The sequence below is a fragment of the Hemiscyllium ocellatum genome, chromosome 30 (genome assembly GCF_020745735.1).
Source record: "Hemiscyllium ocellatum isolate sHemOce1 chromosome 30, sHemOce1.pat.X.cur, whole genome shotgun sequence".
In the NCBI taxonomy this organism is placed as follows: Eukaryota; Metazoa; Chordata; class Chondrichthyes; order Orectolobiformes; family Hemiscylliidae; genus Hemiscyllium; species Hemiscyllium ocellatum.
Genome location: NC_083430.1, coordinates 13,105,954 through 13,118,851, shown reverse-complemented (window position 1 = coordinate 13,118,851; position 12,898 = coordinate 13,105,954).

Here is a 12,898-nt window from a genome sequence, read left to right as displayed (position 1 = left end):
GTCTGTTTCCTGCTGTACATATCTATGAATCTGTGACTAATTGATTTTAAGTTGTTCCAACAACTAACTAGTGTACTTGAGGAACTGATTCTTAATTTCACATTTGCAGTTTCATGATTTTTCTCTTCATTAAACATAGTTAGATTTATTGGTACAATATTCTGTGGACCAAACAGCAACACCTTAGATTTTCTAAGTCTACAATCAGCAGGCAATTATAATTAAAATTACCTTAGACACAATAAATTGGGTGCTTCCTTATTTGACTCAGTGTCTAATTTACACAATCAATGATTTTCCATTGGGCATGGTGAAAAAGTGCAGGTTCGGTCTTCACTCATTATATGCACAGCAATTAATGAATAATTAGCACATTTAAATTGTACACAGTGTTTTGCACCTTCTACATCTGGGGAATGATAATTATCATGAACATTAATAAGCACCTTCAGTGTTTTTTTTTCTAAACAAAGTCCACACAGAGAAATGAATACAATCTATTTTTTTTCCTTTGACTAATTTCTTTATTAATATTCAAAGCAATTTCCAGCTTTGACATACAATTATTAAATACTAAATAATGTCAAAATAAGTTCCCCTTAATTAGTTGGAAACAGGTTGATCCATTTCTAACTATCACTAGAGCTAAATGTGATAGTGACAATGTTACACAGTAGTCATTGACACATTTGTACACTTACTGAAATTAAATTAGGCAAAATATAATCAAGTAAAGTTTAAGCAACAATAGCCCTTAATAATAATCTAAAGAACATGACCATAACATTCTGAAGTTCCATCTGCTACAACTCCCAGCCCTGCCCTCCTGAGGTAATACAGTCTAAGTGTGCCATTGAATTGGTCATTTAAATGCTTGAGCAGATCCTTTCTCAATGGAGCAGCACAACGGTGGCTGTATGTCTTTCATTAACTTCATGATATCTGAGAAGTCAGATTGTGATAGTGTCAAACTACTCTCTGATATTGTCTAGTTCCCATCCTCCCAGAAGGGTCCTGGTCCAGAGTACATTGATGGGGAAACACTGCACTGCTCCAAGTTTCTGCTGTTATTCTAGGAGATCGTACATCCTACCAGTGTCATTTAGGCAAGTGATATTGGCATCAGAGTACAGACCTTTCCTCAAATGAAAATATGATTTTTTTTAATAAACAAGTGTAATACTTATCACAGGAAATGATTACAAAGCTCTTTGGCCAACTCATCACTTCCTAATTCAATTTGTTCACTTCCAATTTTTCAAGGAAGCACAGCCACATATATATTTTATGTATAAATATAGATAAAATGTATATTTTATGGGTGTGTGTACATATGCAAATTTATAATTGGAAGCTTTAGAAAAATAACATTGAAATGAATGAAGGTTAGAAACTCTCATCAGCACATTTTGCTCTTCATGCATATGTGACTGAGCTGGCTTCTGATTCAGTTTAAGATGTCTTTCATTTGAAATGACCTACAGCATAACAATATTCTTTCGAAATTACTTTTTCCATCTGGTTTCTGTATTCTGACTGCTCACATGCACTCTTATGGAAGCATGAGCTTTAAAAAAAATCAATTAGATGGAATTTATTTCTCCCAATGCCCAAATGGCTCGACTTCAAGACAAATTTTGAAAGTCGCATTTCAGTGGCCTTTTTGATCTGTTCCTCATTTCAAAAAGGATGATACCACACCTGAAACAATTCCAATGAACATTGAAATGACTCCTTTCCAGTTTTCTGGCTGCAATCGGATCACAGTAATCAACCACAACAGAATGAAAACCATTGCTATTGCTTTAGAATTCAAAGAACATTTAATTTCATTTACCCTGTGAATTCTGATACTGATTGATATGAATGTATCAGTCCAGAGAGATCAGAACGCTTTTCGGCTTCCTCTATTCTGTGTTAGTATTAAGTATTCCTGGGTCAACACTTTAGATAAAGTATGAGACTTACTGAGAACATTGACTGGCAAAACCAGTTTTGATATGCATTTCACAATTCCCATGTGAGTTATCTGCCCTTAATTAAATTAATTAACAGCCATAGTTTCACATTGATGTATGCATCGGGAAATTGCGCACCCCCAGTACACAGTTTTACATCTGTCTACATTAATGCGTACAGCATCAATGATTAGGCAAGAATGTGAGTTCCTGATTTGCTTTTTGAACACAGTAGCTCTCCAAGCAGGAAGCCTGCCCTCACTGTAGGGCTTAGCAAAAGAAAGCTGGAATTTAATCGAATGAAGAGCCGCAACAATGATCAACTAAAAAGTTTAAAAATAGGTTCAAAGTATCTGACAATGCACATACTAACGAAACCATCTGCTAAACACCCCTCCTGGCTCCCTGCCTTCATAAACATTACTTTCCCCATTTATTGATGAACAACTCATTAAAGTGCACAAGCTGATTGAAACTATCCCCTCCAAGATACCCAGCTATTCCACTGGCTTCCATTACTGTAACCTGTATGGAGCAACTTCCTTTAGCAAGATCCAGCAGCAGACATCCTTTGGATTAAGGAATGAGAAACATAAATAGTCACTAACAAGTTCCTTGTGACAAATGCCAGGCCTTTAACTACATAGCAAGAGTGGTCCTTACTAATCAGGTTGGGGACAAACCAGGGCTCCTGTGTAGCCAACCTCCATAGTTGGGGGTGTCAGTAATAACATTATTCAATTGTAGACAGTCACAGACGATACTGTGCATTAGAGAATAGTGTCCTCGCTAACAAAAATTTGGAATTAAGAATCAAATGTTGACCATGGATCCATTGTCAATTGTTGAAAAACCCCATCTGGGGGGTCACTAATATCCTTCAGGGAAGGAAACAGCCATCCTTACCTGGTTTGGCCTACATGTGACTCTAAACCCACTGCAATGTGGTTAACTCTCAACTGCCCTCTGGGCAATTAGGGATGGGCAATAAATGCTATCCTAGGTAGCAACACCCTGATCCTATCAATGAATAACAAAGATGATAATCACCTTAAACTCAGCAAATGAGGGGAATATCATTTTCCTCCAGGGATTAGCGTTGCCTAAATAAAATACATTTAAAATCCCTCTGTTCTCCCTCTTGCTGAATGATGCGATGTTTAAATTAGGCTAATGTGTCAATTCATGTCAATCCTCCAGTCTCAACCCCTCCACCCCCTCTGCAACTCAATAGCATGAACCATCTTTGGGGTCTGTGCAATTTTCCAAAACATCTGTCTACCAGACTGTAACAAGAAGCAAGTAATAATACATAGGAAAAGGGAAATAGCTCCTGTCACAGGTTTTATCAACCTACAGTCAAGCACATTTTGAATAATTCTCAAGTTGAAGCATTATATTACAGCAACAAATCATAACGTTAGACACAAAGTGACAGAAAAAAAAGTTGCTGGGGAAACAAAATTTCAATCTGACAAGGCCACCCTGAATATTCCATCTTTAATGTTGCATTTGATATCCCGTTTACTTTTTTTATCATAATTTATTGAAGTCTGTGAGGGCAAAGGAAGTTGTACAGCACTGACTACAAAGAATCCGTTTATAAACATATAGTGAAAACTGCATCAGTTTAGACAACTTAGTGAGGTTTAGAGTCAGCAGCATAATGTTGGGGGTGGGGAATGGCAAACTGATACCACAAAAGCTGATGCTTGTTAAAATCCTTTCTCCCAGTCAATACTGCAGTTCCTAATTTTTAGCCCTTTTCTCTCACCATCTTCCTTTTGTCTATCTCGGCCTGGATGCAGTTTCAGAAATACTTCCAAACTGTGCCATTAATCACATTAGGGCTACACTAATGAACGCGGTGAGTCTACTGGGCCATTCCTTTTTGGAATAATTGAAGACCTGAAGCCACGATCCAAGACAGCACCGTGGCTGAAGAGGTGTAAACAAGAAGGTGAATCAAGCTTTGTAACTAGGTAATGCTAAGCCTTCATTATATATGGCTTAAGGTTGTAAGAAGGGGAAAAGACAGTGACCAGTGAGAGGTTCCTCATTCTTTAGTAAGTAAGTGAGGTCATCAAGGTCCCAGGCATCAGAGAGAGATGACTGGTGCTTATTTAATCAGAATGTCATCAGGCCTCAGGCGAGTAGAGAAGTTGAGAAGGTGGGACCTTTATACTGACCTCAGCAGTTACAGATGTACAGGATGGAGAGAGACCCTTTGGTTCAACTCATTCACGCCGACCAGATATCCTGTATAAATCTAGTCCCATTTGCCAGCACTTGGCCCATATCCCTCCAAACTCTTCTTATTCATATGCCCATCTAGATGCCTTTTAAATGTTGTAATTGTACCAGCCTCTACCACTTTCTCTGGCAGCTCATTCCATACATGCACCACCCTCTGTGTGAAAAGGTTGCCCCTTAGGTCCCTTTTATATCTTTCCCTTCTCACCTTAAACCCATGCCCTCTAGTTTTGGAATCCCACCCTGGGGAAAAAACCTTGCATTTTTACCCTATCCATGCCCCTTATGATTTTATAAACGTCTATAAGATCACACTTTAGCCTCCAACACTCCAGGGAAAATAGACCCCAACTTATTCAGCCTCTCCCAAGTGTTCAAATCCTCCAACCCTGGATTCTGGGTATTCCAAGACGGAGGATGAGAAAGAATTGTGGCTGCTCATTTGCTGAGGTATTTTCAGTGTTGGGAAGTGAATAAACATAGAAAGAAACCTACACTGCTCTCAGACCCAGCAGTGAACCATCAGTTACAGGAATTGAACCCATACTGTGAGCATCATTCTATGTGGCAAACCAGCTGTCCTGGCCAACCAAGCTAACCTCATTTCTTTTTAGGTAGCTACGGTTGGGTCCTTCTGTTGTCTTCAATAATCTTATTAAAGATGCACAATAGAGGAATAAAGAATAGGAAGCATAGATAAAATTTGACCATTTAAAATAGCCAAATGCTTGGAAAATTTTGTTATAGAACAAAAACAAAACCTTATATGAGTAGTTTATCTAAAAAAAACCTTTTGGGGGAGCAGCTTGGCACTGAAAGCATTTCTTGAAACATAGCAGCAACACACTAATTCAGATTCACAGGCTTTACAGTGCCAAGAGCTGCTGATGTGGTGTTTAACATGACAGGGGAAAAAAGCTTTGGCAAAAAAGTATGATCTGGGAATTGTATAACAAATTTGGAGAGAAAGTTAGACCAAGAGTGCTGATAAATAGAGCAGGTCAAATATTGGAGCCATCAAAGACTTGTTGGTCAGATTGTAGTGAGGAGGAAGATAATGCGTGCAAAATGGAATGAAGCAGAAAGAGTGCATAGGCTAGTATGTCAAACAGAAAAGGTCAATGATATAGTGGCAGAGGAGAAGATGGGAAAATTCTCTGGGGAGCCACTGAACTAATGGAATATGAGTCAGAGATTAGTCATCAACTAAAACACAAAATGATATGAGACAAGATAGCCTTGTACATAGTCTTGATAGAGACTATACATAAAATGGTAATAGGTTTAATAATATATACAGTGCAAGGCCCATAGGGGCCATAGATTTTGGTTTAGTTCAGCTTAACCTCACTGGTTTTAAGATGTTTTTATATTCAGTGTCATAAGCTTACAGAGTCAAGAAACCACTTTGCACAAATGCTCAAGGCCAAAGAAGCCATTTTTGTTATTCAATCATCCAACTACACTGCCTCATTGATATACGAAGCAATATTGCTGTAGAAGTAGCAACCAGCCAGAAACAGATGATTGAATAAAGCTTTTATAATTGAAGAATAATTAATTGAGTAGTTATTAAGGCTGCCCTTTACACTAACCTTCTAATGCCAGAAGCTTTAAAGCATGGATTGTGCTGAAAACCCAAAATTTCATAATTGTCTGTGGGAAAAGGGAGCGGTCAGGCAGCATCAGGCACTAATCACCATTCCTTATCCTTGGTTGCCTACAGCAGAAGTCTCTAACCAATAGGGGTTTGTAAAATTTCACATATAAGGGAAACTTCATGAACCATTCTATTTTATCAATCAAATGGTCAAACCCAATGAAATTAAACAGGTTACAATAAGAAATCAATTGGCTAATAACAGCACGTTTGAATCAGGATGAAGTAATATCAATTCAAGGGTTAACAACGGAGGGCCATTTTGACAACCATCTTTTTTTGCAGTCTTGTCAGTGGGACTATCATTACTGAGTGCTCCCTGGGAGAATCACTGTCAGCAGGGGAACCAGAGGTCACTTTATACTCTCCCTTTATTGATCACCCAATTAAAGTTGTAACAGTCTGTCATGTATTGCGATAAGTAGTGTTTTTTTCATCCTTTCTAAATTAACTTTGATGTTGTTTTCTCAGTGTTCTATTCTTGCTTTACAGTTAACTCTCCTTGAATTTAAATGGATTAAATGGTTAATTCAGAGTTAAATAACTAGTCACATGCCCTTTGAAAATTTACAAGGCCCCCTCAAGAACTTTGAGAACATCGAGATACTTTTTAATAGTGTTCAGGCAAGGCCAATGCTTGTTCCCTGTGCTTAATTGCACATTTAACTGAGTGGCTGGCTATGCCATTTCAAAGGGCACTTACATTTCTGTGGATGTGTAGGCCAGACTAGGTAAGGAGGAATGATTTCATTCTCTGAAGGACATTAGTGAACCAGATTGTTTTAATAACAATCATTTCATAGTCACTATTACTGAAACTAGCTTTCAATTTGAGTACTGGCATGGACTGGGTTGGAAGGTTGTTTTGAACTTTTTATGTATCGATTTTCTAGTTTATCCCTACAGTCTGTAAGGCTGGACATTTTATTCTTTTTTTCCTTGTACTGAAGCGTACATGTGTCAATAAAGGCAATTTGGTTCAATAATTTGAGTCTATCTTCAACCAGCTGTCATGGATGGATTTGAACTCTTGGGCACAGAGTATTAACCTTGGACTGTAGATTATTACCCTCGTGACATTACCACTACATCACAGAAGTTTTGTTGCCTTAAGTTTTGTTTTGGGAGAAATGGCTTCTGTAGAGTACAGTTTCTGCACAACTTTAAATATAGATGGATTTCCCTGACTCAAGTCAGAGTTAGAAGAGACAGCAAAGAGTTCTCAAAAGATTGCTCAAGTGAGCTGAAATCTCAAACTAAAGAAAAGAGGTGCTAGGATCAAAGGACAAGGAGATTATATTCAGTTGAGCATACTCGTGGGGCTCCTTGGAAATAACTATCCATTTATTTCAATTCTCTGCTGTAATGACTGACATTTTTACCTTCACCCTCTTGCACTATACCTCAATATCCCTCAATTCCTTTAGCATCCAAAAATCTACATATCTCTCAATTTTTAATACACTAACCACTTTGAACCCCAGTGGTCTGGATTCATTACCCTGTCGGTAAATAATTCCCAAGCCTCAGGCTTACTCTTCGTTTTGGCATTATTGTAAGCCTCTTTCTTTGAACAATTATGACCATTGTCTTTTAAGGTTAGAGGGAGCCCATCACGATGGACTAGTTCCCTCCTTCCCCAGTGCATTGTCAGTTTCCCACAAATCAAAACCTCTGCCTTCCACGGCACTTCTCAAGCTTCATGTTTAACCTTGAATCATAAGGCCATAAGAAATACCAATAAGCAGTAGCCATTCGGCCCCTTGAACCTGATCTGCCATTCAATAGGATCATGGTTGATATGACATTCCTCATATCCACTTTCCTGCACATTCTCTGTGCTCTCAGTTCCCCGACTGATCAAATATCGAGCAATCTCAGTCTTAAATGTACACAAGGATTCTGCACCCATAGCTCTCTGCGACAGAGTTCCAAAGGTTCTCAACTCCCTGCGAAAAGATCTTCCTTCTCACCTTCTTCTTAAATTGGCCCCCCTTTGTTCTGAGGCTATTCCCTCTTGTTCCTGACTCTCCCAGGAGGGAAAACATCCTCCCAGCATTCACCTTCTCAAGGATCTTAAGAATAGTATATGTTTCAATTAGATCAGCTCTCTTTCTTGTAAATGAATAATTCCAACCTGTTGAGAATTTATCCATAAGGCAATTCCTCCAAACTATGGATCATCCTAATGAACCTTCTCTGAATTGCCTCCAATGACATGAAGTGGTTCCAACACTGACTCTTATGGAATTCCACTGATCATGGGATGCCAACATGAAAAAGAATCCCTTAACCCTACAGTCTCGCTTTCCTGAACATTAGCGAATGCTCTGTCCATGCCAATGTACTACCTCCAATACCATGGACTCTTGTCTAATGACTTAATCCTTTGTGAGATATGTTGTTCAATGCCTTCAGGAGGTTCAAACACAACTCATCTACTGATTCCCCTCTAACCATTCTGCTTGAGACTGCCTCAGAAAACTTGATTACATTAGTCAGACATGATTTCCCTTTCATAAAGCCACACTGACTTGATTAGATCATGATTTTCCAAATGTTCTGCTATCACTTTCTTAACAACTGATTCCAACAATTTTCTAATGATACATGTTAGGCTAATTCGTCGATCTATTGCAACGCCAATTGACATGTGGAACAGGTAGCAGTCCAGAGATTATAACTTTTCAGCCACAAAGTTTCTCAGCAGAACATCATTCCTACCTCTATCCTTGCCATTTGTTCTTACGTGGACTTGGACCTTTGAAATCCCACTCCATCCTGGCTTGATAGTTGCCACTGGATTGCCAGTAGAACATTTGGAATTCCTGGCTGAAGCTGTGTAAAACAGTACACTACTCCACCCTGACTATACAGTCAATGCTACATTTCTTTCTACACCACTTTCTTGAGTGGCTTCCTGCACCATAATGGTCTGCTTGCACTTTCACTTTGCATTGCTTGTGCTTCTTCATAGAGCAGGCATGTGGCTCAGTTGATCTGTTGATCAAAGGCAAGGCCTAAGGCTGTTCCATTAATACATCTGGGATGTCCATACCTGCTGAACCCACTCTCTTCCAGACCACTGACTAACTCAAATGTTTGACTTAATCCAAGCTTGAACCCAGATGATTCCAATTCAACAACTCCACACTGATGTGCCTCGAATTATAGCTGTGATCACAACACTCTCCATAAACTCCCATTGCAATTACAGTACAGTACCTGCTCTCCATGTTAAACAAAAGACCTGTACCAAAAAATCCTCCAACCCATCAGGCCCCTAATATTCAGGCATGTCGGACTGAACTTTTTCTTTACTTAACTGATGAGATGATTAGTTATTTTTCAGTTGACTTAATTTTGCACAATGAATTGATCTAGTTTGTTAAATTTTAATGAAGCGGAGCTTGTTGTAATTTCATTGTTTAGAAATTAAAAAGAAACACTGGCTACTGGACAAATAAAAAGTTTTGGTGCTTTAGCATTCTTGTTCACAAAGCACTCAGTTTTGCAATCTTAATCTGTGCCTTCTTTATTACTTCTGTCAATGGAAACAGTTTCTCCATATTTACCCTCAAACTCTTCACAGTTTGGTTACATTTATCAAAACGTCCCATGTTACCTTCTCTGCTCTAATGAGGACATGTAGTTGAGATTTGCAAGAACATCTTTTATAAACCGTCTTGCCCAAAGTTTTCAATAATGTGAGCAGAAACTAAACTGTTCTCAGTATAATACTCTAGGCTCCATCTCCACCAATTGTTCACTCCCTTCCCCTCCTCACTGACCAACTTCACCATAAGATGAGATTAGATACCCTACAGTGCGGAAACAGACCATTTGGCCCAACAAGTCCACACTGATCCTGTCAAAAGTAACCCACCCAGATCCTTTCCCTCTGACTAATGCATCTAACACCATGGGCAATTTAGCATGGCCAATTCACCTGACCCGCACATTTTTTGGACAGGAGGAGGAAACTGGAGCGCCTGGAAGAAACCCACACTAACCACTGAGTTGCTCTAATTACCATCTTTGCAGTTCTGAAGGACGGTAACTGTACTAAAAATGTTGACTCTGCTTTCTCTCCACATATGCTACCAGACCTGCTGAATTTCTCTAGCAAATTCTGTTTTTGTTTCAGATTTCTGTTTTTGTTTAGTGTAATACTGTTGTTTTGAGCTCTATGCCTATATTTCAAAACCAAAGTTACTGGATGCTTTTTAGAAAGCAATTTTCTCAACTCAACCTGCCACCTTCACATATGGACATACAAATTATAGGCAGCAAGCATCCTTGCCCACTTTACTATTCAAGAATAATCATGGCTGATCTGATTGTGATCTAAGCTCCATTTTCTTGCCTACCTCCCATAGTTCCTTGCTAATCAACATTCTCTCCATGTCTGTCTTCAAGGTATTCAGTGACCCACCAACACCACTATCCAGAAACAAGAGTTTCATAGGCTCGTGATCCTTGAAAAGAAAAAAAAATCTCCTAATTTCTATTTTAAATTAGGGCCTCCTTATTTCTGAACTTTATCCCTCAAAAGAAAAGACCCTTTTTCATTAATTTCCCCCAGGATCTTATATGTTTCAATAAGATTACTTCTCATTCTTCTAAACCCCAATGAATGCCCAATCTGTCCAAACATTGCTCATAAGGATCCCAAATCCTAATCCAAGGAATTGGTCAAATGACCCTCTTCTAGGTACCTCTCTAGGCTACCTGGTTCTATATTCCCACTAAAATTGTTTCTGTTACTTATGCTAATGTTTCCTGACAAAATAATCATTGTACATTTCTTGGCGTCAAATCACATCAGCTGTGTCTTCACCCATTTCAAGAGTTGATGTCACCTGAAAATATACCCCTCACTGTTACTGCGTATTTTCAATGTCAACCAATCTGCAAACTTTGAAGTTATACTCTGGATATCCACCCGAGAACAGGTCAATAACAACAATCAAAACAACCATAATCCCATCACCAACCCTGGGATGTCTCTGCACAATGCTTCCCAACCTGAGAAGTAATCACCTACTGCTACTTTCTGCTTTCTGATACTTCGCCAATTTCCTATCATTGACATTTAACCCCACGGTTTTCAATCCTGCTAACAAGTCTATTCTCCAACACTTCATCAAACACCATTTTGGACATCAATACACACAACATTAACCTCAATACCTTTCATCAAGTCTCCATCATTTCACCAAAGGAATCAATCAAGTTAATCAAACACAATTTACACTTAACAAATGCATGCTGCTGGTTTAATTTAATTTAACTCATAGTTAAATCTAGTATCAACATCTCTAAATGCATCACCTTCAATGGGATTAGGTTGACTGATCTATAGCCACTGCATTTATTTTTTTCCCCTTTTTCTAAACACGGGTGTAATATTTGCTTTCCTCAGCATGTAGTATTATCCCAGATGACTATACATGGCCCTTTCTGGTATCTGACACTTCTACCAATGTGTGGCACTGGGTATGGTCTGTTAAAGGCAGTTTACTACCATCAATCTTAATTTTTGTCTTAGGTCTATCTCATGATTAGAGGATACAACACTATGAAGTAACTCCAGAAGAGGCACTGCCCTCGCATAACAAGATGACTCATTGCATGATAGCAATAAATACAATTACATTAGATCATCCATAATTCCCAGGATATTAGGGAGTTGGCACAGATAGAGTCATAGTCACAGAGCCATGCAGCACAGAAATAAACCGTTTGGTATAACCAGTCCATGCTAACATAATCCCAGACTAATCTAGTCCCACCTGCTTGTACTTGGCCCATATCCCTCCAAATATTTCTTGTTCATGGACTTAGCTAAAAGTCTTTTAAACATTGTAACTGTATTCACGTCCAGCACGTCCACTTAGAGTTCAGTCCATAAACGAACCACACTGTGTGAAAAATATTTACCCCTCATGTCTTCATTAAATCTTCTTCCTCCTAAAAATATGCGCCCTAGTCTTAAAATTCCCACCCTAGAGAAATGACACCTGCCATTCACCTTATCTATACCTCTTATGCTTTTGTAAACCTCAATAAGGTCACCTTTCACAACGCTCCAGTAAAAAATGTCCCAGCCTTTCACGCTCTCCTTATAACTGAAACCTTCCGTTCTCAAGCAACTTCCTGATAAATCTCTGCTGAATCCTCTCCAGCTTAATAATATTTGATACATCCTCCCTCCAAAAGCTGGGAGTTGAAATTTTGTCTCCATCCAGACTGGACGACTTCAAGTAAAATGGAGCCAATATAACATGAACATTTAATCTCTTCAGAACCATTACTTTATACAACACTGCCTTCCAACCACACACTTATTTCTAAGGAAGATTGGACGACTGGGATCAGAACTTCTGCAATTTCCACTCTTACTTCCTCCTGCAACCTAGAAAACATCTTAAGCTGGACTTATTTTTGCACTGTGAGTACAGTCGACATTTCTAAGGCATTCTGTCTGATTGCCACATCTTTGAATAACAACAGCTGGAAATCCTGACAGTCAAACAGTAAAGGGATGGAGGCAGCTGGGTTTAAAACATTTGACCAAGAGTCAAGATGCTTGGAGTCAGGGGAGGAGAAATGGTTAAAACTTGCTAAGGATTCTTTAACCATCACCCTGCTGGTGACTTTTACATTGATGAAAAGGGAATAAAAGATACAGCAAGATATAAGAATGGGCAAGCAACTCACCTTTCCCACTTTCCAATGCCACTAATGCCACATTTCACCCCAATATCTTCTGTACAGCTGAGGGAAATCTTCTTCGACTGAGGCTAATGGGTGATAGCGAACAGTCTCAGACTCGGAATTCCTTGATGCTAACACTGAGTACTTGAAATAGGAAGCGTTCTATTCCCCATGTCATGTCAATTTGTACAAAACTAATTTCTCAAAAAAGAAAAGGGCAAATGTGTGCGATGATATAATCATATCTTCTAAATTATCCCCCCTTTTACAACGCGTTAAATATATTGTAGAAGAGTTGCTTGTGTCT